The sequence below is a fragment of the Phyllobates terribilis genome, unplaced genomic scaffold (assembly GCF_046119375.1).
Source record: "Phyllobates terribilis strain yellow unplaced genomic scaffold, ASM4611937v1 Scaffold_393__1_contigs__length_1774422, whole genome shotgun sequence".
Taxonomy (NCBI): domain Eukaryota; kingdom Metazoa; phylum Chordata; class Amphibia; order Anura; family Dendrobatidae; genus Phyllobates; species Phyllobates terribilis.
The window spans coordinates 1,114,492-1,139,724 of record NW_027363153.1 but is presented as its reverse complement, the minus strand read 5'-3'; the positions used below and the strand labels follow the sequence as shown (position 1 = coordinate 1,139,724).

Sequence of the window (25,233 nt, the reverse complement as noted above, 5' to 3'; positions counted from 1 at the left end):
GTTTCTAAAATCAGAAAGAATTGAATTCAATGTTTTTTGTTCATTTTGCTTGTTTGTCGGATTTTGGGATGGACTCTTTGGCTTTGCTTTTCTTCTCCTCATTGGATTTTTCATGTTCAAAGTTGCAGAAGCCAGATTACAAGCTCATTTTGGTTCAACTTCAGCAACTGTGCATTGCATTGCCATGTAATGTGATGCAATGCTATCTTTCTAGCTCTCCCTTTTTACTTCCTTTTGGATAAACAGACATATTAGGCAAGCATTTTGGAGCTTTCACCTAAATAACTACAGGTGGTGAGATAAGCTGCACAATATAATTGACCTTTCAGTATATTGTTGCACACACACCATCTATTTAGCAAATGCCCTTGTTATCAACAGCAGCCTTTTAAACTCACCTGAGCTAACAGGTATGTGCGCTGGTTACTCTGCTGCGCTTAAAATTTCTTTTTTGGTTTGCTACAATGCCTTTTCTGAAACGTTGTCTCCTTCTGCTGGAACACTGACTTCTTTCATTTAATGCCTGCAGACTATAAAAGAGAACCCAACCCAAAAAGTTTGGTTGATTAGTCTGTGGCATTCTGTTAAACTGTTGCTTATGGCGGTCTCTGTGAGCTTCTCAGCGACATTCAGCCAGCCAGGTATCCTGCCTGCAGTAGATAGAATGTGGCAATGGAACGCTGGCTGCGCGTGTCATAATAGGCTCTGAGCCTTTATATACCTGTGCACAGCAGCAGCCACCTTCAGTCTGCTGCTGGACAGCCAGCAGCAGCAGCAGCAGGAGAGGTATGTAATCAGGAGCCCTACTGCTAAGGGTAGACAGCTGCTCGTTCCACCCCACCCCCCGCCTTAATTGGTTCTCCTCCCTTCCAACGGTGTTGAGGCGGGTGGGAACAGCAGGGGGTGAAGGTGCTGTGTTTAAAGAGGTGGAGTTATGCAGATCTAAAACGCGTGGATTGCAGCAGCAGCAAGCCGAAAAGTGCAGGCATGTAAGGGATCTAGAGGTTGACAACATGTCTTCTTAACGGGAGTCCAGGAGCTCATCTCCACAAATGGACTTTTCAGGATCCTTGGGTGGCTCCGTAGTTTGAAACCAATTCTGGTTATCGCTTCTCGGCCTTTTGGCTAAGATCAAGTGTAGTATCTGTTCTTATCAGTTTAATATCTGATACGTCCCCTATCTGGGGACCATATATTAAATGGATTTTTAGAACAGGGAGATGGAAAAAGAGCTTGCTCTGTCCACTCCACGCATTGACCTGGTATTGCAGTATCTCCAGGACCGGTGCACCCCTTCTTTAATGCAGTTTCTAAAATCAGAAAGAATTGAATTCAATGTTTTTTGTTCATTTTGCTTGTTTGTCGGATTTTGGGATGGACTCTTTGGCTTTGCTTTTCTTCTCCTCATTGGATTTTTCATGTTCAAAGTTGCAGAAGCCAGATTACAAGCTCATTTTGGTTCAACTTCAGCAACTGTGCATTGCATTGCCATGTAATGTGATGCAATGCTATCTTTCTAGCTCTCCCTTTTTACTTCCTTTTGGATAAACAGACATATTAGGCAAGCATTTTGGAGCTTTCACCTAAATAACTACAGGTGGTGAGATAAGCTGCACAATATAATTGACCTTTCAGTATATTGTTGCACACACACCATCTATTTAGCAAATGCCCTTGTTATCAACAGCAGCCTTTTAAACTCACCTGAGCTAACAGGTATGTGCGCTGGTTACTCTGCTGCGCTTAAAATTTCTTTTTTGGTTTGCTACAATGCCTTTTCTGAAACGTTGTCTCCTTCTGCTGGAACACTGACTTCTTTCATTTAATGCCTGCAGACTATAAAAGAGAACCCAACCCAAAAAGTTTGGTTGATTAGTCTGTGGCATTCTGTTAAACTGTTGCTTATGGCGGTCTCTGTGAGCTTCTCAGCGACATTCAGCCAGCCAGGTATCCTGCCTGCAGTAGATGGAATGTGGCAATGGAACGCTGGCTGCGCATGTCATAATAGGCTCTGAGCCTTTATATACCTGTGCACAGCAGCAGCCACCTTCAGTCTGCTGCTGGACAGCCAGCAGCAGCAGCAGCAGGAGAGGTATGTAATCAGGAGCCCTCCTGCTAAGGGTAGACAGCTGCTCGTTCCACCCCACCCCCCGCCTTAATTGGTTCTCCTCCCTTCCAACGGTGTTGAGGCGGGTGGGAACAGCAGGGGGTGAAGGTGCTGTGTTTAAAGAGGTGGAGTTATGCAGATCTAAAACGCGTGGATTGCAGCAGCAGCAAGCCGAAAAGTGCAGGCATGTAAGGGATCTAGAGGTTGACAACATGTCTTCTTAACGGGAGTCCAGGAGCTCATCTCCACAAATGGACTTTTCAGGATCCTTGGGTGGCTCCGTAGTTTGAAACCAATTCTGGTTATCGCTTCTCGGCCTTTTGGCTAAGATCAAGTGTAGTATCTGTTCTTATCAGTTTAATATCTGATACGTCCCCTATCTGGGGACCATATATTAAATGGATTTTTAGAACAGGGAGATGGAAAAAGAGCTTGCTCTGTCCACTCCACGCATTGACCTGGTATTGCAGTATCTCCAGGACCGGTGCACCCCTTCTTTAATGCAGTTTCTAAAATCAGAAAGAATTGAATTCAATGTTTTTTGTTCATTTTGCTTGTTTGTCGGATTTTGGGATGGACTCTTTGGCTTTGCTTTTCTTCTCCTCATTGGATTTTTCATGTTCAAAGTTGCAGAAGCCAGATTACAAGCTCATTTTGGTTCAACTTCAGCAACTGTGCATTGCATTGCCATGTAATGTGATGCAATGCTATCTTTCTAGCTCTCCCTTTTTACTTCCTTTTGGATAAACAGACATATTAGGCAAGCATTTTGGAGCTTTCACCTAAATAACTACAGGTGGTGAGATAAGCTGCACAATATAATTGACCTTTCAGTATATTGTTGCACACACACCATCTATTTAGCAAATGCCCTTGTTATCAACAGCAGCCTTTTAAACTCACCTGAGCTAACAGGTATGTGCGCTGGTTACTCTGCTGCGCTTAAAATTTCTTTTTTGGTTTGCTACAATGCCTTTTCTGAAACGTTGTCTCCTTCTGCTGGAACACTGACTTCTTTCATTTAATGCCTGCAGACTATAAAAGAGAACCCAACCCAAAAAGTTTGGTTGATTAGTCTGTGGCATTCTGTTAAACTGTTGCTTATGGCGGTCTCTGTGAGCTTCTCAGCGACATTCAGCCAGCCAGGTATCCTGCCTGCAGTAGATGGAATGTGGCAATGGAACGCTGGCTGCGCGTGTCATAATAGGCTCTGAGCCTTTATATACCTGTGCACAGCAGCAGCCACCTTCAGTCTGCTGCTGGACAGCCAGCAGCAGCAGCAGCAGGAGAGGTATGTAATCAGGAGCCCTCCTGCTAAGGGTAGACAGCTGCTCGTTCCACCCCACCCCCCGCCTTAATTGGTTCTCCTCCCTTCCAACGGTGTTGAGGCGGGTGGGAACAGCAGGGGGTGAAGGTGCTGTGTTTAAAGAGGTGGAGTTATGCAGATCTAAAACGCGTGGATTGCAGCAGCAGCAAGCCGAAAAGTGCAGGCATGTAAGGGATCTAGAGGTTGACAACATGTCTTCTTAACGGGAGTCCAGGAGCTCATCTCCACAAATGGACTTTTCAGGATCCTTGGGTGGCTCCGTAGTTTGAAACCAATTCTGGTTATCGCTTCTCGGCCTTTTGGCTAAGATCAAGTGTAGTATCTGTTCTTATCAGTTTAATATCTGATACGTCCCCTATCTGGGGACCATATATTAAATGGATTTTTAGAACAGGGAGATGGAAAAAGAGCTTGCTCTGTCCACTCCACGCATTGACCTGGTATTGCAGTATCTCCAGGACCGGTGCACCCCTTCTTTAATGCAGTTTCTAAAATCAGAAAGAATTGAATTCAATGTTTTTTGTTCATTTTGCTTGTTTGTCGGATTTTGGGATGGACTCTTTGGCTTTGCTTTTCTTCTCCTCATTGGATTTTTCATGTTCAAAGTTGCAGAAGCCAGATTACAAGCTCATTTTGGTTCAACTTCAGCAACTGTGCATTGCATTGCCATGTAATGTGATGCAATGCTATCTTTCTAGCTCTCCCTTTTTACTTCCTTTTGGATAAACAGACATATTAGGCAAGCATTTTGGAGCTTTCACCTAAATAACTACAGGTGGTGAGATAAGCTGCACAATATAATTGACCTTTCAGTATATTGTTGCACACACACCATCTATTTAGCAAATGCCCTTGTTATCAACAGCAGCCTTTTAAACTCACCTGAGCTAACAGGTATGTGCGCTGGTTACTCTGCTGCGCTTAAAATTTCTTTTTTGGTTTGCTACAATGCCTTTTCTGAAACGTTGTCTCCTTCTGCTGGAACACTGACTTCTTTCATTTAATGCCTGCAGACTATAAAAGAGAACCCAACCCAAAAAGTTTGGTTGATTAGTCTGTGGCATTCTGTTAAACTGTTGCTTATGGCGGTCTCTGTGAGCTTCTCAGCGACATTCAGCCAGCCAGGTATCCTGCCTGCAGTAGATGGAATGTGGCAATGGAACGCTGGCTGCGCGTGTCATAATAGGCTCTGAGCCTTTATATACCTGTGCACAGCAGCAGCCACCTTCAGTCTGCTGCTGGACAGCCAGCAGCAGCAGCAGCAGGAGAGGTATGTAATCAGGAGCCCTCCTGCTAAGGGTAGACAGCTGCTCGTTCCACCCCACCCCCCGCCTTAATTGGTTCTCCTCCCTTCCAACGGTGTTGAGGCGGGTGGGAACAGCAGGGGGTGAAGGTGCTGTGTTTAAAGAGGTGGAGTTATGCAGATCTAAAACGCGTGGATTGCAGCAGCAGTAAGCCGAAAAGTGCAGGCATGTAAGGGATCTAGAGGTTGACAACATGTCTTCTTAACGGGAGTCCAGGAGCTCATCTCCACAAATGGACTTTTCAGGATCCTTGGGTGGCTCCGTAGTTTGAAACCAATTCTGGTTATTGCTTCTCGGCCTTTTGGCTAAGATCAAGTGTAGTATCTGTTCTTATCAGTTTAATATCTGATACGTCCCCTATCTGGGGACCATATATTAAATGGATTTTTAGAACAGGGAGATGGAAAAAGAGCTTGCTCTGTCCACTCCACGCATTGACCTGGTATTGCAGTATCTCCAGGACCGGTGCACCCCTTCTTTAATGCAGTTTCTAAAATCAGAAAGAATTGAATTCAATGTTTTTTGTTCATTTTGCTTGTTTGTCGGATTTTGGGATGGACTCTTTGGCTTTGCTTTTCTTCTCCTCATTGGATTTTTCATGTTCAAAGTTGCAGAAGCCAGATTACAAGCTCATTTTGGTTCAACTTCAGCAACTGTGCATTGCATTGCCATGTAATGTGATGCAATGCTATCTTTCTAGCTCTCCCTTTTTACTTCCTTTTGGATAAACAGACATATTAGGCAAGCATTTTGGAGCTTTCACCTAAATAACTACAGGTGGTGAGATAAGCTGCACAATATAATTGACCTTTCAGTATATTGTTGCACACACACCATCTATTTAGCAAATGCCCTTGTTATCAACAGCAGCCTTTTAAACTCACCTGAGCTAACAGGTATGTGCGCTGGTTACTCTGCTGCGCTTAAAATTTCTTTTTTGGTTTGCTACAATGCCTTTTCTGAAACGTTGTCTCCTTCTGCTGGAACACTGACTTCTTTCATTTAATGCCTGCAGACTATAAAAGAGAACCCAACCCAAAAAGTTTGGTTGATTAGTCTGTGGCATTCTGTTAAACTGTTGCTTATGGCGGTCTCTGTGAGCTTCTCAGCGACATTCAGCCAGCCAGGTATCCTGCCTGCAGTAGATGGAATGTGGCAATGGAACGCTGGCTGCGCGTGTCATAATAGGCTCTGAGCCTTTATATACCTGTGCACAGCAGCAGCCACCTTCAGTCTGCTGCTGGACAGCCAGCAGCAGCAGCAGCAGCAGGAGAGGTATGTAATCAGGAGCCCTCCTGCTAAGGGTAGACAGCTGCTCGTTCCACCCCACCCCCCGCCTTAATTGGTTCTCCTCCCTTCCAACGGTGTTGAGGCGGGTGGGAACAGCAGGGGGTGAAGGTGCTGTGTTTAAAGAGGTGGAGTTATGCAGATCTAAAACGCGTGGATTGCAGCAGCAGCAAGCCGAAAAGTGCAGGCATGTAAGGGATCTAGAGGTTGACAACATGTCTTCTTAACGGGAGTCCAGGAGCTCATCTCCACAAATGGACTTTTCAGGATCCTTGGGTGGCTCCGTAGTTTGAAACCAATTCTGGTTATCGCTTCTCGGCCTTTTGGCTAAGATCAAGTGTAGTATCTGTTCTTATCAGTTTAATATCTGATACGTCCCCTATCTGGGGACCATATATTAAATGGATTTTTAGAACAGGGAGATGGAAAAAGAGCTTGCTCTGTCCACTCCACGCATTGACCTGGTATTGCAGTATCTCCAGGACCGGTGCACCCCTTCTTTAATGCAGTTTCTAAAATCAGAAAGAATTGAATTCAATGTTTTTTGTTCATTTTGCTTGTTTGTCGGATTTTGGGATGGACTCTTTGGCTTTGCTTTTCTTCTCCTCATTGGATTTTTCATGTTCAAAGTTGCAGAAGCCAGATTACAAGCTCATTTTGGTTCAACTTCAGCAACTGTGCATTGCATTGCCATGTAATGTGATGCAATGCTATCTTTCTAGCTCTCCCTTTTTACTTCCTTTTGGATAAACAGACATATTAGGCAAGCATTTTGGAGCTTTCACCTAAATAACTACAGGTGGTGAGATAAGCTGCACAATATAATTGACCTTTCAGTATATTGTTGCACACACACCATCTATTTAGCAAATGCCCTTGTTATCAACAGCAGCCTTTTAAACTCACCTGAGCTAACAGGTATGTGCGCTGGTTACTCTGCTGCGCTTAAAATTTCTTTTTTGGTTTGCTACAATGCCTTTTCTGAAACGTTGTCTCCTTCTGCTGGAACACTGACTTCTTTCATTTAATGCCTGCAGACTATAAAAGAGAACCCAACCCAAAAAGTTTGGTTGATTAGTCTGTGGCATTCTGTTAAACTGTTGCTTATGGCGGTCTCTGTGAGCTTCTCAGCGACATTCAGCCAGCCAGGTATCCTGCCTGCAGTAGATGGAATGTGGCAATGGAACGCTGGCTGCGCGTGTCATAATAGGCTCTGAGCCTTTATATACCTGTGCACAGCAGCAGCCACCTTCAGTCTGCTGCTGGACAGCCAGCAGCAGCAGCAGCAGCAGGAGAGGTATGTAATCAGGAGCCCTCCTGCTAAGGGTAGACAGCTGCTCGTTCCACCCCACCCCCCGCCTTAATTGGTTCTCCTCCCTTCCAACGGTGTTGAGGCGGGTGGGAACAGCAGGGGGTGAAGGTGCTGTGTTTAAAGAGGTGGAGTTATGCAGATCTAAAATGCGTGGATTGCAGCAGCAGCAAGCTGAAAAGTGCAGGCATGTAAGGGATCTAGAGGTTGACAACATGTCTTCTTAACGGGAGTCCAGGAGCTCATCTCCACAAATGGACTTTTCAGGATCCTTGGGTGGCTCCGTAGTTTGAAACCAATTCTGGTTATCGCTTCTCGGCCTTTTGGCTAAGATCAAGTGTAGTATCTGTTCTTATCAGTTTAATATCTGATACGTCCCCTATCTGGGGACCATATATTAAATGGATTTTTAGAACAGGGAGATGGAAAAAGAGCTTGCTCTGTCCACTCCACGCATTGACCTGGTATTGCAGTATCTCCAGGACCGGTGCACCCCTTCTTTAATGCAGTTTCTAAAATCAGAAAGAATTGAATTCAATGTTTTTTGTTCATTTTGCTTGTTTGTCGGATTTTGGGATGGACTCTTTGGCTTTGCTTTTCTTCTCCTCATTGGATTTTTCATGTTCAAAGTTGCAGAAGCCAGATTACAAGCTCATTTTGGTTCAACTTCAGCAACTGTGCATTGCATTGCCATGTAATGTGATGCAATGCTATCTTTCTAGCTCTCCCTTTTTACTTCCTTTTGGATAAACAGACATATTAGGCAAGCATTTTGGAGCTTTCACCTAAATAACTACAGGTGGTGAGATAAGCTGCACAATATAATTGACCTTTCAGTATATTGTTGCACACACACCATCTATTTAGCAAATGCCCTTGTTATCAACAGCAGCCTTTTAAACTCACCTGAGCTAACAGGTACGTGCGCTGGTTACTCTGCTGCGCTTAAAATTTCTTTTTTGGTTTGCTACAATGCCTTTTCTGAAACGTTGTCTCCTTCTGCTGGAACACTGACTTCTTTCATTTAATGCCTGCAGACTATAAAAGAGAACCCAACCCAAAAAGTTTGGTTGATTAGTCTGTGGCATTCTGTTAAACTGTTGCTTATGGCGGTCTCTGTGAGCTTCTCAGCGACATTCAGCCAGCCAGGTATCCTGCCTGCAGTAGATGGAATGTGGCAATGGAACGCTGGCTGCGCGTGTCATAATAGGCTCTGAGCCTTTATATACCTGTGCACAGCAGCAGCCACCTTCAGTCTGCTGCTGGACAGCCAGCAGCAGCAGCAGCAGGAGAGGTATGTAATCAGGAGCCCTCCTGCTAAGGGTAGACAGCTGCTCGTTCCACCCCACCCCCCGCCTTAATTGGTTCTCCTCCCTTCCAACGGTGTTGAGGCGGGTGGGAACAGCAGGGGGTGAAGGTGCTGTGTTTAAAGAGGTGGAGTTATGCAGATCTAAAACGCGTGGATTGCAGCAGCAGCAAGCCGAAAAGTGCAGGCATGTAAGGGATCTAGAGGTTGACAACATGTCTTCTTAATGGGAGTCCAGGAGCTCATCTCCACAAATGGACTTTTCAGGATCCTTGGGTGGCTCCGTAGTTTGAAACCAATTCTGGTTATCGCTTCTCGGCCTTTTGGCTAAGATCAAGTGTAGTATCTGTTCTTATCAGTTTAATATCTGATACGTCCCCTATCTGGGGACCATATATTAAATGGATTTTTAGAACAGGGAGATGGAAAAAGAGCTTGCTCTGTCCACTCCACGCATTGACCTGGTATTGCAGTATCTCCAGGACCGGTGCACCCCTTCTTTAATGCAGTTTCTAAAATCAGAAAGAATTGAATTCAATGTTTTTTGTTCATTTTGCTTGTTTGTCGGATTTTGGGATGGACTCTTTGGCTTTGCTTTTCTTCTCCTCATTGGATTTTTCATGTTCAAAGTTGCAGAAGCCAGATTACAAGCTCATTTTGGTTCAACTTCAGCAACTGTGCATTGCATTGCCATGTAATGTGATGCAATGCTATCTTTCTAGCTCTCCCTTTTTACTTCCTTTTGGATAAACAGACATATTAGGCAAGCATTTTGGAGCTTTCACCTAAATAACTACAGGTGGTGAGATAAGCTGCACAATATAATTGACCTTTCAGTATATTGTTGCACACACACCATCTATTTAGCAAATGCCCTTGTTATCAACAGCAGCCTTTTAAACTCACCTGAGCTAACAGGTATGTGCGCTGGTTACTCTGCTGCGCTTAAAATTTCTTTTTTGGTTTGCTACAATGCCTTTTCTGAAACGTTGTCTCCTTCTGCTGGAACACTGACTTCTTTCATTTAATGCCTGCAGACTATAAAAGAGAACCCAACCCAAAAAGTTTGGTTGATTAGTCTGTGGCATTCTGTTAAACTGTTGCTTATGGCGGTCTCTGTGAGCTTCTCAGCGACATTCAGCCAGCCAGGTATCCTGCCTGCAGTAGATGGAATGTGGCAATGGAACGCTGGCTGCGCGTGTCATAATAGGCTCTGAGCCTTTATATACCTGTGCACAGCAGCAGCCACCTTCAGTCTGCTGCTGGACAGCCAGCAGCAGCAGCAGCAGCAGGAGAGGTATGTAATCAGGAGCCCTCCTGCTAAGGGTAGACAGCTGCTCGTTCCACCCCACCCCCCGCCTTAATTGGTTCTCCTCCCTTCCAACGGTGTTGAGGCGGGTGGGAACAGCAGGGGGTGAAGGTGCTGTGTTTAAAGAGGTGGAGTTATGCAGATCTAAAACGCGTGGATTGCAGCAGCAGCAAGCCGAAAAGTGCAGGCATGTAAGGGATCTAGAGGTTGACAACATGTCTTCTTAACGGGAGTCCAGGAGCTCATCTCCACAAATGGACTTTTCAGGATCCTTGGGTGGCTCCGTAGTTTGAAACCAATTCTGGTTATCGCTTCTCGGCCTTTTGGCTAAGATCAAGTGTAGTATCTGTTCTTATCAGTTTAATATCTGATACGTCCCCTATCTGGGGACCATATATTAAATGGATTTTTAGAACAGGGAGATGGAAAAAGAGCTTGCTCTGTCCACTCCACGCATTGACCTGGTATTGCAGTATCTCCAGGACCGGTGCACCCCTTCTTTAATGCAGTTTCTAAAATCAGAAAGAATTGAATTCAATGTTTTTTGTTCATTTTGCTTGTTTGTCGGATTTTGGGATGGACTCTTTGGCTTTGCTTTTCTTCTCCTCATTGGATTTTTCATGTTCAAAGTTGCAGAAGCCAGATTACAAGCTCATTTTGGTTCAACTTCAGCAACTGTGCATTGCATTGCCATGTAATGTGATGCAATGCTATCTTTCTAGCTCTCCCTTTTTACTTCCTTTTGGATAAACAGACATATTAGGCAAGCATTTTGGAGCTTTCACCTAAATAACTACAGGTGGTGAGATAAGCTGCACAATATAATTGACCTTTCAGTATATTGTTGCACACACACCATCTATTTAGCAAATGCCCTTGTTATCAACAGCAGCCTTTTAAACTCACCTGAGCTAACAGGTATGTGCGCTGCTTACTCTGCTGCGCTTAAAATTTCTTTTTTGGTTTGCTACAATGCCTTTTCTGAAACGTTGTCTCCTTCTGCTGGAACACTGACTTCTTTCATTTAATGCCTGCAGACTATAAAAGAGAACCCAACCCAAAAAGTTTGGTTGATTAGTCTGTGGCATTCTGTTAAACTGTTGCTTATGGCGGTCTCTGTGAGCTTCTCAGCGACATTCAGCCAGCCAGGTATCCTGCCTGCAGTAGATGGAATGTGGCAATGGAACGCTGGCTGCGCGTGTCATAATAGGCTCGGAGCCTTTATATACCTGTGCACAGCAGCAGCCACCTTCAGTCTGCTGCTGGATAGCCAGCAGCAGCAGCAGCAGGAGAGGTATGTAATCAGGAGCCCTCCTGCTAAGGGTAGACAGCTGCTCGTTCCACCCCACCCCCCGCCTTAATTGGTTCTCCTCCCTTCCAACGGTGTTGAGGCGGGTGGGAACAGCAGGGGGTGAAGGTGCTGTGTTTAAAGAGGTGGAGTTATGCAGATCTAAAACGCGTGGATTGCAGCAGCAGCAAGCCGAAAAGTGCAGGCATGTAAGGGATCTAGAGGTTGACAACATGTCTTCTTAACGGGAGTCCAGGAGCTCATCTCCACAAATGGACTTTTCAGGATCCTTGGGTGGCTCCGTAGTTTGAAACCAATTCTGGTTATCGCTTCTCGGCCTTTTGGCTAAGATCAAGTGTAGTATCTGTTCTTATCAGTTTAATATCTGATACGTCCCCTATCTGGGGACCATATATTAAATGGATTTTTAGAACAGGGAGATGGAAAAAGAGCTTGCTCTGTCCACTCCACGCATTGACCTGGTATTGCAGTATCTCCAGGACCGGTGCACCCCTTCTTTAATGCAGTTTCTAAAATCAGAAAGAATTGAATTCAATGTTTTTTGTTCATTTTGCTTGTTTGTCGGATTTTGGGATGGACTCTTTGGCTTTGCTTTTCTTCTCCTCATTGGATTTTTCATGTTCAAAGTTGCAGAAGCCAGATTACAAGCTCATTTTGGTTCAACTTCAGCAACTGTGCATTGCATTGCCATGTAATGTGATGCAATGCTATCTTTCTAGCTCTCCCTTTTTACTTCCTTTTGGATAAACAGACATATTAGGCAAGCATTTTGGAGCTTTCACCTAAATAACTACAGGTGGTGAGATAAGCTGCACAATATAATTGACCTTTCAGTATATTGTTGCACACACACCATCTATTTAGCAAATGCCCTTGTTATCAACAGCAGCCTTTTAAACTCACCTGAGCTAACAGGTATGTGCGCTGGTTACTCTGCTGCGCTTAAAATTTCTTTTTTGGTTTGCTACAATGCCTTTTCTGAAACGTTGTCTCCTTCTGCTGGAACACTGACTTCTTTCATTTAATACCTGCAGACTATAAAAGAGAACCCAACCCAAAAAGTTTGGTTGATTAGTCTGTGGCATTCTGTTAAACTGTTGCTTATGGCGGTCTCTGTGAGCTTCTCAGCGACATTCAGCCAGCCAGGTATCCTGCCTGCAGTAGATGGAATGTGGCAATGGAACGCTGGCTGCGCGTGTCATAATAGGCTCTGAGCCTTTATATACCTGTGCACAGCAGCAGCCACCTTCAGTCTGCTGCTGGACAGCCAGCAGCAGCAGCAGCAGGAGAGGTATGTAATCAGGAGCCCTCCTGCTAAGGGTAGACAGCTGCTCGTTCCACCCCACCCCCCGCCTTAATTGGTTCTCCTCCCTTCCAACGGTGTTGAGGCGGGTGGGAACAGCAGGGGGTGAAGGTGCTGTGTTTAAAGAGGTGGAGTTATGCAGATCTAAAACGCGTGGATTGCAGCAGCAGCAAGCCGAAAAGTGCAGGCATGTAAGGGATCTAGAGGTTGACAACATGTCTTCTTAACGGGAGTCCAGGAGCTCATCTCCACAAATGGACTTTTCAGGATCCTTGGGTGGCTCCGTAGTTTGAAACCAATTCTGGTTATCGCTTCTCGGCCTTTTGGCTAAGATCAAGTGTAGTATCTGTTCTTATCAGTTTAATATCTGATACGTCCCCTATCTGGGGACCATATATTAAATGGATTTTTAGAACAGGGAGATGGAAAAAGAGCTTGCTCTGTCCACTCCACGCATTGACCTGGTATTGCAGTATCTCCAGGACCGGTGCACCCCTTCTTTAATGCAGTTTCTAAAATCAGAAAGAATTGAATTCAATGTTTTTTGTTCATTTTGCTTGTTTGTCGGATTTTGGGATGGACTCTTTGGCTTTGCTTTTCTTCTCCTCATTGGATTTTTCATGTTCAAAGTTGCAGAAGCCAGATTACAAGCTCATTTTGGTTCAACTTCAGCAACTGTGCATTGCATTGCCATGTAATGTGATGCAATGCTATCTTTCTAGCTCTCCCTTTTTACTTCCTTTTGGATAAACAGACATATTAGGCAAGCATTTTGGAGCTTTCACCTAAATAACTACAGGTGGTGAGATAAGCTGCACAATATAATTGACCTTTCAGTATATTGTTGCACACACACCATCTATTTAGCAAATGCCCTTGTTATCAACAGCAGCCTTTTAAACTCACCTGAGCTAACAGGTATGTGCGCTGGTTACTCTGCTGCGCTTAAAATTTCTTTTTTGGTTTGCTACAATGCCTTTTCTGAAACGTTGTCTCCTTCTGCTGGAACACTGACTTCTTTCATTTAATGCCTGCAGACTATAAAAGAGAACCCAACCCAAAAAGTTTGGTTGATTAGTCTGTGGCATTCTGTTAAACTGTTGCTTATGGCGGTCTCTGTGAGCTTCTCAGCGACATTCAGCCAGCCAGGTATCCTGCCTGCAGTAGATGGAATGTGGCAATGGAACGCTGGCTGCGCGTGTCATAATAGGCTCTGAGCCTTTATATACCTGTGCACAGCAGCAGCCACCTTCAGTCTGCTGCTGGACAGCCAGCAGCAGCAGCAGCAGGAGAGGTATGTAATCAGGAGCCCTCCTGCTAAGGGTAGACAGCTGCTCGTTCCACCCCACCCCCCGCCTTAATTGGTTCTCCTCCCTTCCAACGGTGTTGAGGCGGGTGGGAACAGCAGGGGGTGAAGGTGCTGTGTTTAAAGAGGTGGAGTTATGCAGATCTAAAACGCGTGGATTGCAGCAGCAGCAAGCCGAAAAGTGCAGGCATGTAAGGGATCTAGAGGTTGACAACATGTCTTCTTAACGGGAGTCCAGGAGCTCATCTCCACAAATGGACTTTTCAGGATCCTTGGGTGGCTCCGTAGTTTGAAACCAATTCTGGTTATCGCTTCTCGGCCTTTTGGCTAAGATCAAGTGTAGTATCTGTTCTTATCAGTTTAATATCTGATACGTCCCCTATCTGGGGACCATATATTAAATGGATTTTTAGAACAGGGAGATGGAAAAAGAGCTTGCTCTGTCCACTCCACGCATTGACCTGGTATTGCAGTATCTCCAGGACCGGTGCACCCCTTCTTTAATGCAGTTTCTAAAATCAGAAAGAATTGAATTCAATGTTTTTTGTTCATTTTGCTTGTTTGTCGGATTTTGGGATGGACTCTTTGGCTTTGCTTTTCTTCTCCTCATTGGATTTTTCATGTTCAAAGTTGCAGAAGCCAGATTACAAGCTCATTTTGGTTCAACTTCAGCAACTGTGCATTGCATTGCCATGTAATGTGATGCAATGCTATCTTTCTAGCTCTCCCTTTTTACTTCCTTTTGGATAAACAGACATATTAGGCAAGCATTTTGGAGCTTTCACCTAAATAACTACAGGTGGTGAGATAAGCTGCACAATATAATTGACCTTTCAGTATATTGTTGCACACACACCATCTATTTAGCAAATGCCCTTGTTATCAACAGCAGCCTTTTAAACTCACCTGAGCTAACAGGTATGTGCGCTGGTTACTCTGCTGCGCTTAAAATTTCTTTTTTGGTTTGCTACAATGCCTTTTCTGAAACGTTGTCTCCTTCTGCTGGAACACTGACTTCTTTCATTTAATGCCTGCAGACTATAAAAGAGAACCCAACCCAAAAAGTTTGGTTGATTAGTCTGTGGCATTCTGTTAAACTGTTGCTTATGGCGGTCTCTGTGAGCTTCTCAGCGACATTCAGCCAGCCAGGTATCCTGCCTGCAGTAGATGGAATGTGGCAATGGAACGCTGGCTGCGCGTGTCATAATAGGCTCTGAGCCTTTATATACCTGTGCACAGCAGCAGCCACCTTCAGTCTGCTGCTGGACAGCCAGCAGCAGCAGCAGCAGCAGGAGAGGTATGTAATCAGGAGCCCTCCTGCTAAGGGTAGACAGCTGCTCGTTCCACCCCACCCCCCGCCTTAATTGGTTCTCCTCCCTTCCAACGGTGTTGAGGCGGGTGGGAACAGCAGGGGGTGAAGGTGCTGTGTTTAAAGAGGTGGAGTTATGCAGATCTAAAACGCGTGGATTGCAGCAGCAGCAAGCCGAAAAGTGCAGGCATGTAAGGGATCTAGAGGTTGACAACATGTCTTCTTAACGGGAGTCCAGGAGCTCATCTCCACAAATGGACTTTTCAGGATCCTTGGGTGGCTCCGTAGTTTGAAACCAATTCTGGTTATCGCTTCTCGGCCTTTTGGCTAAGATCAAGTGTAGTATCTGTTCTTATCAGTTTAATATCTTATACGTCCCCTATCTGGGGACCATATATTAAATGGATTTTTAGAACAGGGAGATGGAAAAAGAGCTTGCTCTGTCCACTCCACGCATTGACCTGGTATTGCAGTATCTCCAGGACCGGTGCACCCCTTCTTTAATGCAGTTTCTAAAATCAGAAAGAATTGAATTCAATGTTTTTTGTTCATTTTGCTTGTTTGTCGGATTTTGGGATGGACTCTTTGGCTTTGCTTTTCTTCTCCTCATTGGATTTTTCATGTTCAAAGTTGCAGAAGCCAGATTACAAGCTCATTTTGGTTCAACTTCAGCAACTGTGCATTGCATTGCCATGTAATGTGATGCAATGCTATCTTTCTAGCTCTCCCTTTTTACTTCCTTTTGGATAAACAGACATATTAGGCAAGCATTTTGGAGCTTTCACCTAAATAACTACAGGTGGTGAGATAAGCTGCACAATATAATTGACCTTTCAGTATATTGTTGCACACACACCATCTATTTAGCAAATGCCCTTGTTATCAACAGCAGCCTTTTAAACTCACCTGAGCTAACAGGTATGTGCGCTGGTTACTCTGCTGCGCTTAAAATTTCTTTTTTGGTTTGCTACAATGCCTTTTCTGAAACGTTGTCTCCTTCTGCTGGAACACTGACTTCTTTCATTTAATGCCTGCAGACTATAAAAGAGAACCCAACCCAAAAAGTTTGGTTGATTAGTCTGTGGCATTCTGTTAAACTGTTGCTTATGGCGGTCTCTGTGAGCTTCTCAGCGACATTCAGCCAGCCAGGTATCCTGCCTGCAGTAGATGGAATGTGGCAATGGAACGCTGGCTGCGCGTGTCATAATAGGCTCTGAGCCTTTATATACCTGTGCACAGCAGCAGCCACCTTCAGTCTGCTGCTGGATAGCCAGCAGCAGCAGCAGGAGAGGTATGTAATCAGGAGCCCTCCTGCTAAGGGTAGACAGCTGCTCGTTCCACCCCACCCCCCGCCTTAATTGGTTCTCCTCCCTTCCAACGGTGTTGAGGCGGGTGGGAACAGCAGGGGGTGAAGGTGCTGTGTTTAAAGAGGTGGAGTTATGCAGATCTAAAACGCGTGGATTGCAGCAGCAGCAAGCCGAAAAGTGCAGGCATGTAAGGGATCTAGAGGTTGACAACATGTCTTCTTAACGGGAGTCCAGGAGCTCATCTCCACAAATGGACTTTTCAGGATCCTTGGGTGGCTCCGTAGTTTGAAACCAATTCTGGTTATCGCTTCTCGGCCTTTTGGCTAAGATCAAGTGTAGTATCTGTTCTTATCAGTTTAATATCTGATACGTCCCCTATCTGGGGACCATATATTAAATGGATTTTTAGAACAGGGAGATGGAAAAAGAGCTTGCTCTGTCCACTCCACGCATTGACCTGGTATTGCAGTATCTCCAGGACCGGTGCACCCCTTCTTTAATGCAGTTTCTAAAATCAGAAAGAATTGAATTCAATGTTTTTTGTTCATTTTGCTTGTTTGTCGGATTTTGGGATGGACTCTTTGGCTTTGCTTTTCTTCTCCTCATTGGATTTTTCATGTTCAAAGTTGCAGAAGCCAGATTACAAGCTCATTTTGGTTCAACTTCAGCAACTGTGCATTGCATTGCCATGTAATGTGATGCAATGCTATCTTTCTAGCTCTCCCTTTTTACTTCCTTTTGGATAAACAGACATATTAGGCAAGCATTTTGGAGCTTTCACCTAAATAACTACAGGTGGTGAGATAAGCTGCACAATATAATTGACCTTTCAGTATATTGTTGCACACACACCATCTATTTAGCAAATGCCCTTGTTATCAACAGCAGCCTTTTAAACTCACCTGAGCTAACAGGTATGTGCGCTGGTTACTCTGCTGCGCTTAAAATTTCTTTTTTGGTTTGCTACAATGCCTTTTCTGAAACGTTGTCTCCCTCTGCTGGAACACTGACTTCTTTCATTTAATGCCTGCAGACTATAAAAGAGAACCCAACCCAAAAAGTTTGGTTGATTAGTCTGTGGCATTCTGTTAAACTGTTGCTTATGGCGGTCTCTGTGAGCTTCTCAGCGACATTCAGCCAGCCAGGTATCCTGCCTGCAGTAGATGGAATGTGGCAATGGAACGCTGGCTGCGCGTGTCATAATAGGCTCTGAGCCTTTATATACCTGTGCACAGCAGCAGCCACCTTCAGTCTGCTGCTGGACAGCCAGCAGCAGCAGCAGCAGGAGAGGTATGTAATCAGGAGCCCTCCTGCTAAGGGTAGACAGCTGCTCGTTCCACCCCACCCCCCGCCTTAATTGGTTCTCCTCCCTTCCAACGGTGTTGAGGCGGGTGGGAACAGCAGGGGGTGAAGGTGCTGTGTTTAAAGAGGTGGAGTTATGCAGATCTAAAACGCGTGGATTGCAGCAGCAGCAAGCCGAAAAGTGCAGGCATGTAAGGGATCTAGAGGTTGACAACATGTCTTCTTAACGGGAGTCCAGGAGCTCATCTCCACAAATGGACTTTTCAGGATCCTTGGGTGGCTCCGTAGTTTGAAACCAATTCTGGTTATCGCTTCTCGGCCTTTTGGCTAAGATCAAGTGCAGTGATCTACCGGTTGCTGCCTTGGTCTTGGCTGAGAGGTGCCTTGGGTACCCGGCTCCTTGGCCTCGGGGGATCGCTGCATGTAGCAGTGCGGCTTCACCCCCTTGCTGCTTTTGGGGAGCCGGATTAGTCCCGGGGCAACGAGGGGCGATCAGCCTGCCTGCTTTTTTTAAGTAGGCGAGGAGGATTTTTGCCACCTTTGGTGTGAAGATATGGACGGGAGAAGCCCAAATATGCTGACCTGTGAAGAGGTCCCAGTTTTTGCAAGATTGAAGAATGCAGTGCGGTTTATTTTTTTGGATCCAGAGAAGAAGAAGTCTGGCTTGTTTTTTTTGGTAGAGAAGATTTTGTTTGGACTATTGGAAGTTCAAATGGAACAAGTTTTGTCTATGTTGGAGTTCCCGAAGAGAGGGATATATGATGTTATTTTTTGTTCAGAAGATATCTTTTCTGACTTTTGGAAGAGAATGGATCTAGTGAAGGAAGATTCGATACTTGAAGGTGTTTTTTTTGTGTCGCATTTTCCTAGGAAGGAAAGGCTAATAGTAATAAGGATGTATAGTCCTTTCATATTGGAAGAAGAGATCATGACCTTTTTATCCCGGTACTGTGAGAAAGTGAGTTCTGCTGGCAAAATGTTTAACCGATATGGTTTTTGGACCACGAGGTGGAGGTTCCTGGTCAAGTTCAAGGAAAGTTCGGATGGTGTTGTGGTACTCCCACCAAGTAGATTCAAAATCGGGACAGTTAATGGAGATATGTTCTTTACAGGTATGCCGAAGTTTTGTAGGCGTTGTAAACAGTATGGCCATGAAAAGGATTCCTGTACATTACAGTGGTGTGCCAAGTGTGAAGAAGTGGGACATAAGGCAGAGAATTGTGAAAAAAGTAAGAAATGTAATCTATGTGGTGGCAGTGGTCATTTATATGATTGCTGTCCTGTCAATAAAAGGGAGGAGAAGTCAGTTGACAAGGAAGATGGAAAAGAAGAAGAGTCTGAAGCTGCCCCCCATGATGAAACGGAAGAGAACATATCTCAAAAGAAGGAGGAACAAATAAGAGATATAAGAAAAGAAGGTGATCATATGGAAGAAGATACTGAGAGTGATATCACAGACGTTGAGATTGAAAATATTAGCTTGGAAGAAGAAGTGGAGGTGGATAGGGAGTCAGAAGATCAGGAGGAAAGTGAGTCCTCCAGTCAGGATGAAAAGGAAGGTGCTGTAAGTAATATGGAAGAGGAGGAGGAGGGTGAAGAAACTAGTGAAGAAGAAAGAGAGGATGTCGCATGTGAAGCCAGAGAAGAAATTGAAGGAGTTTTGTCATCTGGGAAGGACTCTAGTAAAGCAAAGGATGTTTCAGAAAAAAATATGAGGGAGATGGAGGAGAGACAAGAAGTGTTGAAAATGCTAAATAGTTGTGAAGGGGGGAGTCAGGCTAGTCTAAGGCGCAAAGTGTGGAATAACATTTATAGCGATATGCATCGTTTTTTTTCAACTTACAGAATACCTCAGTCGTTGGCTAAAGAGGTAGAAGAAGCTTGGGATGGTCGGTTTCTGGATGGAAGGCTTTTGAATGCCTTGGCAGCATATGGCCTGAAGAGAGGAATGTTGCCTTAAATCGTAATGGTAAAGATTGTAATGTTGTGATGTAAAGAATATGGAATAACTGTATTGTGATAATATAAACGTATATATATAAAATAAGATTGGAAAAATGGATATATGACCCACAATGATGGATAACAACCTAATACCATTTGGAAATCATTGCAAAGCATGAAATGGTAAATATGGGACTTGTAATCTGAGTGGAAAAAAAAAAAAAAAAAAAAAAAAAAAAAAAATCTGTTCTTATCAGTTTAATATCTGATACGTCCCCTATCTGGGGACCATATATTAAATGGATTTTTAGAACAGGGAGATGGAAAAAGAGCTTGCTCTGTCCACTCCACGCATTGACCTGGTATTGCAGTATCTCCAGGACCGGTGCACCCCTTCTTTAATGCAGTTTCTAAAATCAGAAAGAATTGAATTCAATGTTTTTTGTTCATTTTGCTTGTTTGTCGGATTTTGGGATGGACTCTTTGGCTTTGCTTTTCTTCTCCTCATTGGATTTTTCATGTTCAAAGTTGCAGAAGCCAGATTACAATCTCATTTTGGTTCAACTTCAGCAACTGTGCATTGCATTGCCATGTAATGTGATGCAATGCTATCTTTCTAGCTCTCCCTTTTTACTTCCTTTTGGATAAACAGACATATTAGGCAAGCATTTTGGAGCTTTCACCTAAATAACTACAGGTGGTGAGATAAGCTGCACAATATAATTGACCTTTCAGTATATTGTTGCACACACACCATCTATTTAGCAAATGCCCTTGTTATCAACAGCAGCCTTTTAAACTCACCTGAGCTAACAGGTATGTGCGCTGGTTACTCTGCTGCGCTTAAAATTTCTTTTTTGGTTTGCTACAATGCCTTTTCTGAAACGTTGTCTCCCTCTGCTGGAACACTGACTTCTTTCATTTAATGCCTGCAGACTATAAAAGAGAACCCAACCCAAAAAGTTTGGTTGATTAGTCTGTGGCATTCTGTTAAACTGTTGCTTATGGCGGTCTCTGTGAGCTTCTCAGCGACATTCAGCCAGCCAGGTATCCTGCCTGCAGTAGATGGAATGTGGCAATGGAACGCTGGCTGCGCGTGTCATAATAGGCTCTGAGCCTTTATATACCTGTGCACAGCAGCAGCCACCTTCAGTCTGCTGCTGGACAGCCAGCAGCAGCAGCAGCAGGAGAGGTATGTAATCAGGAGCCCTCCTGCTAAGGGTAGACAGCTGCTCGTTCCACCCCACCCCCCGCCTTAATTGGTTCTCCTCCCTTCCAACGGTGTTGAGGCGGGTGGGAACAGCAGGGGGTGAAGGTGCTGTGTTTAAAGAGGTGGAGTTATGCAGATCTAAAACGCGTGGATTGCAGCAGCAGCAAGCCGAAAAGTGCAGGCATGTAAGGGATCTAGAGGTTGACAACATGTCTTCTTAACGGGAGTCCAGGAGCTCATCTCCACAAATGGACTTTTCAGGATCCTTGGGTGGCTCCGTAGTTTGAAACCAATTCTGGTTATCGCTTCTCGGCCTTTTGGCTAAGATCAAGTGTAGTATCTTTCGAAAAGGCGGTTTTGGATGTTGGCCGCCCTAGTAGATTGATACATTATGCACACTGGGGTTTAGGCGCTTGTTAGTACGCCAGGTGGCTAATATAGTCATCTGGTGGAAAGCATGGCCCCCCAGGATCGACGCCATTGGGCCGGGGAAGATCGAAAGCCCGAAGTGTGAAGTGCCCCAGGAGTGGTGACCCTGGGGTGCCTTAACTCACTGGGATTGGGAACCCCACTTGAGTTTATGGCACATTTGCACAAGCACTTCAAATTTTCTTTCTTCGCACACACCCTTATTCCGGGCCTTCTGGCCTTAGGATGGGGAATTTTTCAATTCCCGGTCGAAGGTCCGGGCAGTATTATACTGTGAAACCTTCACTATTTATTTAATTTCTTTGTCACTGTGTGTCCACTTATTCACGTGTGTCACGTCCTACTAGGATTTTGTCGGGATGCGGTTCCCTTACGGGTTCCTCTCTTGGCAGGTCTAGGGGGGGAGTGTGTGGCCATCAGGTTCCGCTCCCCCCTGAACCCCCCTGGCTCTCCTCTTTCGGGAGGAGAGCGTTGTTGGCTCCCCTCTTCCGGGAGGGGAGCACAGTCTTTGGCTCCCAGTGCCTTGCTCGGGTGAGAACTCGGGCAGGTGCTGGGGGTAAGATTGGGTCGCCTCTGGCTTCGGCTGGAGGTGGCTTTTTGTCCCTGTTCCTCGCTGTGGCCTTTTGGCTCGGAGGGACGGGGAATGGTTTGGGGGACCCTTCTCCTTTTGGAGAGGGTTTCAAGAAGACCAGCATCCTAGTGCACTTTTTTTGTGGCACTTGTCACTTTTTTAAGCGCACTCGGGTTTTGTACACGAATTCGGGCTTTAAAAAAAAAAAAAAAAAAAAAAAAAAAAAAAAAATCTGTTCTTATCAGTTTAATATCTGATACGTCCCCTATCTGGGGACCATATATTAAATGGATTTTTAGAACAGGGAGATGGAAAAAGAGCTTGCTCTGTCCACTCCACGCATTGACCTGGTATTGCAGTATCTCCAGGACCGGTGCACCCCTTCTTTAATGCAGTTTCTAAAATCAGAAAGAATTGAATTCAATGTTTTTTGTTCATTTTGCTTGTTTGTCGGATTTTGGGATGGACTCTTTGGCTTTGCTTTTCTTCTCCTCATTGGATTTTTCATGTTCAAAGTTGCAGAAGCCAGATTACAAGCTCATTTTGGTTCAACTTCAGCAACTGTGCATTGCATTGCCATGTAATGTGATGCAATGCTATCTTTCTAGCTCTCCCTTTTTACTTCCTTTTGGATAAACAGACATATTAGGCAAGCATTTTGGAGCTTTCACCTAAATAACTACAGGTGGTGAGATAAGCTGCACAATATAATTGACCTTTCAGTATATTGTTGCACACACACCATCTATTTAGCAAATGCCCTTGTTATCAACAGCAGCCTTTTAAACTCACCTGAGCTAACAGGTATGTGCGCTGGTTACTCTGCTGCGCTTAAAATTTCTTTTTTGGTTTGCTACAATGCCTTTTCTGAAACGTTGTCTCCCTCTGCTGGAACACTGACTTCTTTCATTTAATGCCTGCAGACTATAAAAGAGAACCCAACCCAAAAAGTTTGGTTGATTAGTCTGTGGCATTCTGTTAAACTGTTGCTTATGGCGGTCTCTGTGAGCTTCTCAGCGACATTCAGCCAGCCAGGTATCCTGCCTGCAGTAGATGGAATGTGGCAATGGAACGCTGGCTGCGCGTGTCATAATAGGCTCTGAGCCTTTATATACCTGTGCACAGCAGCAGCCACCTTCAGTCTGCTGCTGGACAGCCAGCAGCAGCAGCAGCAGGAGAGGTATGTAATCAGGAGCCCTCCTGCTAAGGGTAGACAGCTGCTCGTTCCACCCCACCCCCCGCCTTAATTGGTTCTCCTCCCTTCCAACGGTGTTGAGGCGGGTGGGAACAGCAGGGGGTGAAGGTGCTGTGTTTAAAGAGGTGGAGTTATGCAGATCTAAAACGCGTGGATTGCAGCAGCAGCAAGCCGAAAAGTGCAGGCATGTAAGGGATCTAGAGGTTGACAACATGTCTTCTTAACGGGAGTCCAGGAGCTCATCTCCACAAATGGACTTTTCAGGATCCTTGGGTGGCTCCGTAGTTTGAAACCAATTCTGGTTATCGCTTCTCGGCCTTTTGGCTACGATCAAGTGCTTTATTGCAGGAGATTGTGGTTGAAGGGCACTCGGGTACCCCTCTCCTTGGCCTGGCAGGATCGTCCACTTTGGTGGACTTAACCTGCTTGCTGCTATTAGGGAGAGGGCTTAGTCCCAGGGTAACGAGTTGCGATCCCCCAGCTTCCAGGTGTTTTTCGCTGCAAGAACACTGGGAGCGCAGATTGCAAGCGGCTGCAATTTGCAACCTTGTTGCGTTTTTCCATGGAGGTTGATCCTAACCTCGTGCCTCTTTATGCGAGGCTAAAAAACTCTATCCGAGTTCACTTCACGGCGGGTGGCTCGGATATGAGAAAATTAGGGTATGTAGTCCAGGACGTGCTCAGGAACCTTCTTGGCGTACAAAGGAATGTAATTCTCTCCATCCAGGATTATCCCAGAAGAGGTGACTATGACATCACATTCACCGGAGAAGGTATTTTTAGAGATGTACTAGAAAAGTTAAAAAAAGTTGAAAATAGTCCTGTTTTGAAAGGGATACAAATTGTTGAGCACGTCCTGGATGAGGTAAGACTGGTTATTGTAAAAGTATTTTCGCCCTTTGTTTCTGCTCCAGAAGTAATGTCATTTCTAGCAATTTATTTTAAAAGTGTTAAATGTATTGGGAAGATATTAAACGAATATAACATATGGACATCTAAGTGGAAATTCCTTGTGAAGTGTACAAGAGATCCAAATACACCAGGTGGTATACGGCTCCCCCCTGCCCGTTTCAAAATTGGGCAAACAAATGGGGATTTCTTCTTTTCTGGGATGCCAGTATATTGCAGAAATTGTGGGCGCTATGGTCATTCAAAAGAAAACTGTCATGTATCATGTAGAAATTGTGCTAGTGAAGAACATGAGACAAAAGAATGCCCTAAGGAAAAGAAATGCAGTTTTTGCCAGACTCCAGGTCACTTTTATTTTTCTTGCCCTCACAGATTTCGGGAAGATGAGCAAAAGGGGAAGTCCAAGACGTCCGACCAAGGACCAAAAGATCAGACCACCCTTCAGGAGGAGGAACAACAACCTGGAGCCTCTGGAGACAATAAGGGCGTACCAAATAGTGAAGTGTCTCCAGAGTCTATGACAGGTAAAATACCAAATCCCAAAACCTGGCTGCAGGACCTGCAGGAGTCCAAAAGGAGGGCTGAGAAGGAGCAGAAGGGCACTACTGGTAAGGTCAAAAGGGACCGGCAAAAGGCCGACACAGAAGCCCATGCCCAGTCTGAGTCTCCTAGGGCTGAGGGCGCTGAGTGGATAAAGGTGGGTCCTAAGAAAAAGAAAAAGGGTGGTTCGGAGGAGGCAGCAGGAGGTGAACAGATGGACACTTCTCCAGAAGGGGACGTGGACGCTGGACCCTCAGGGGTTTCGGTCTCCGCTGCTACAGGTGGGGACCGGGATCTTGCTGCCTCTGAAGAGTCAGAGGCTCTGCCTTGTGCGCAACCTCCTCCTATAGGACGACCTTCTACAGGTCAAACAGGGGCGGCGGAACCCCTCGGGGACCCACCTGATGAGGAACTGCATGGCCAGCCAATGGAGACCCAGCGGGTTCTGCCAGCCAGCCCTCCGAGCTATGCCAGTGTAGCGTCGGGTTTATATAAATGTGGTAATCTTTCCTCCTCCACGGAGACTCTCGTGACGATACTATCAGATGAGGAGGGAGGCGCAAGCCCAGTGGTCTGATCAGGTTCATCGGACAGGTAAATCCGTTGCTCTTAGTTACCTAAGTAAAATTTTTACATTTTCTAATGATGGC

General features: G+C 45.1%; 14 non-coding genes and 2 pseudogenes across 14 annotated transcripts; all 16 read left to right on the top strand.

Annotated features, from left to right (window-relative positions):
• The first annotated feature begins 1,105 nt into the window (after positions 1-1,105).
• Positions 1,106-1,296, top strand: LOC141224783 (U2 spliceosomal RNA). The gene has a single exon (XR_012292116.1). It is a non-coding gene; the product is annotated as a U2 spliceosomal RNA (small nuclear RNA).
• A 1,115-nt stretch (positions 1,297-2,411) lies between these two features.
• On the top strand, positions 2,412-2,602 carry LOC141224782 (U2 spliceosomal RNA). Its single transcript, XR_012292115.1, has one exon. It is a non-coding gene; the product is annotated as a U2 spliceosomal RNA (small nuclear RNA).
• Positions 2,603-3,717: 1,115 nt separating this feature from the next.
• Positions 3,718-3,908, top strand: LOC141224781 (U2 spliceosomal RNA). The gene has a single exon (XR_012292114.1). It is a non-coding gene; the product is annotated as a U2 spliceosomal RNA (small nuclear RNA).
• Positions 3,909-5,023: 1,115 nt separating this feature from the next.
• Positions 5,024-5,214, top strand: LOC141225028 (U2 spliceosomal RNA). Its single transcript, XR_012292354.1, has one exon. It is a non-coding gene; the product is annotated as a U2 spliceosomal RNA (small nuclear RNA).
• Positions 5,215-6,332: 1,118 nt separating this feature from the next.
• On the top strand, positions 6,333-6,523 carry LOC141224780 (U2 spliceosomal RNA). The gene has a single exon (XR_012292113.1). It is a non-coding gene; the product is annotated as a U2 spliceosomal RNA (small nuclear RNA).
• Positions 6,524-7,641: 1,118 nt separating this feature from the next.
• Positions 7,642-7,832, top strand: LOC141224779 (U2 spliceosomal RNA). Its single transcript, XR_012292112.1, has one exon. It is a non-coding gene; the product is annotated as a U2 spliceosomal RNA (small nuclear RNA).
• A 1,115-nt stretch (positions 7,833-8,947) lies between these two features.
• On the top strand, positions 8,948-9,138 carry LOC141224778 (U2 spliceosomal RNA). Its single transcript, XR_012292111.1, has one exon. It is a non-coding gene; the product is annotated as a U2 spliceosomal RNA (small nuclear RNA).
• Positions 9,139-10,256: 1,118 nt separating this feature from the next.
• Positions 10,257-10,447, top strand: LOC141224777 (U2 spliceosomal RNA). The gene has a single exon (XR_012292110.1). It is a non-coding gene; the product is annotated as a U2 spliceosomal RNA (small nuclear RNA).
• Positions 10,448-11,562: 1,115 nt separating this feature from the next.
• Positions 11,563-11,753, top strand: LOC141224776 (U2 spliceosomal RNA). Its single transcript, XR_012292109.1, has one exon. It is a non-coding gene; the product is annotated as a U2 spliceosomal RNA (small nuclear RNA).
• Positions 11,754-12,868: 1,115 nt separating this feature from the next.
• Positions 12,869-13,059, top strand: LOC141224774 (U2 spliceosomal RNA). Its single transcript, XR_012292107.1, has one exon. It is a non-coding gene; the product is annotated as a U2 spliceosomal RNA (small nuclear RNA).
• Positions 13,060-14,174: 1,115 nt separating this feature from the next.
• On the top strand, positions 14,175-14,365 carry LOC141224773 (U2 spliceosomal RNA). The gene has a single exon (XR_012292106.1). It is a non-coding gene; the product is annotated as a U2 spliceosomal RNA (small nuclear RNA).
• A 1,118-nt stretch (positions 14,366-15,483) lies between these two features.
• LOC141224372 (U2 spliceosomal RNA) lies at positions 15,484-15,674 on the top strand. Its single transcript, XR_012291799.1, has one exon. It is a non-coding gene; the product is annotated as a U2 spliceosomal RNA (small nuclear RNA).
• Positions 15,675-16,786: 1,112 nt separating this feature from the next.
• Positions 16,787-16,977, top strand: LOC141224771 (U2 spliceosomal RNA). The gene has a single exon (XR_012292105.1). It is a non-coding gene; the product is annotated as a U2 spliceosomal RNA (small nuclear RNA).
• A 2,953-nt stretch (positions 16,978-19,930) lies between these two features.
• LOC141224514 (U2 spliceosomal RNA) lies at positions 19,931-20,125 on the top strand. The gene has a single exon (XR_012291915.1). It is a non-coding gene; the product is annotated as a U2 spliceosomal RNA (small nuclear RNA).
• A 1,115-nt stretch (positions 20,126-21,240) lies between these two features.
• LOC141224576 (U2 spliceosomal RNA) lies at positions 21,241-21,332 on the top strand (annotated as a pseudogene).
• A 775-nt stretch (positions 21,333-22,107) lies between these two features.
• LOC141224513 (U2 spliceosomal RNA) lies at positions 22,108-22,323 on the top strand (annotated as a pseudogene).
• The last annotated feature ends 2,910 nt before the right edge of the window (positions 22,324-25,233 follow it).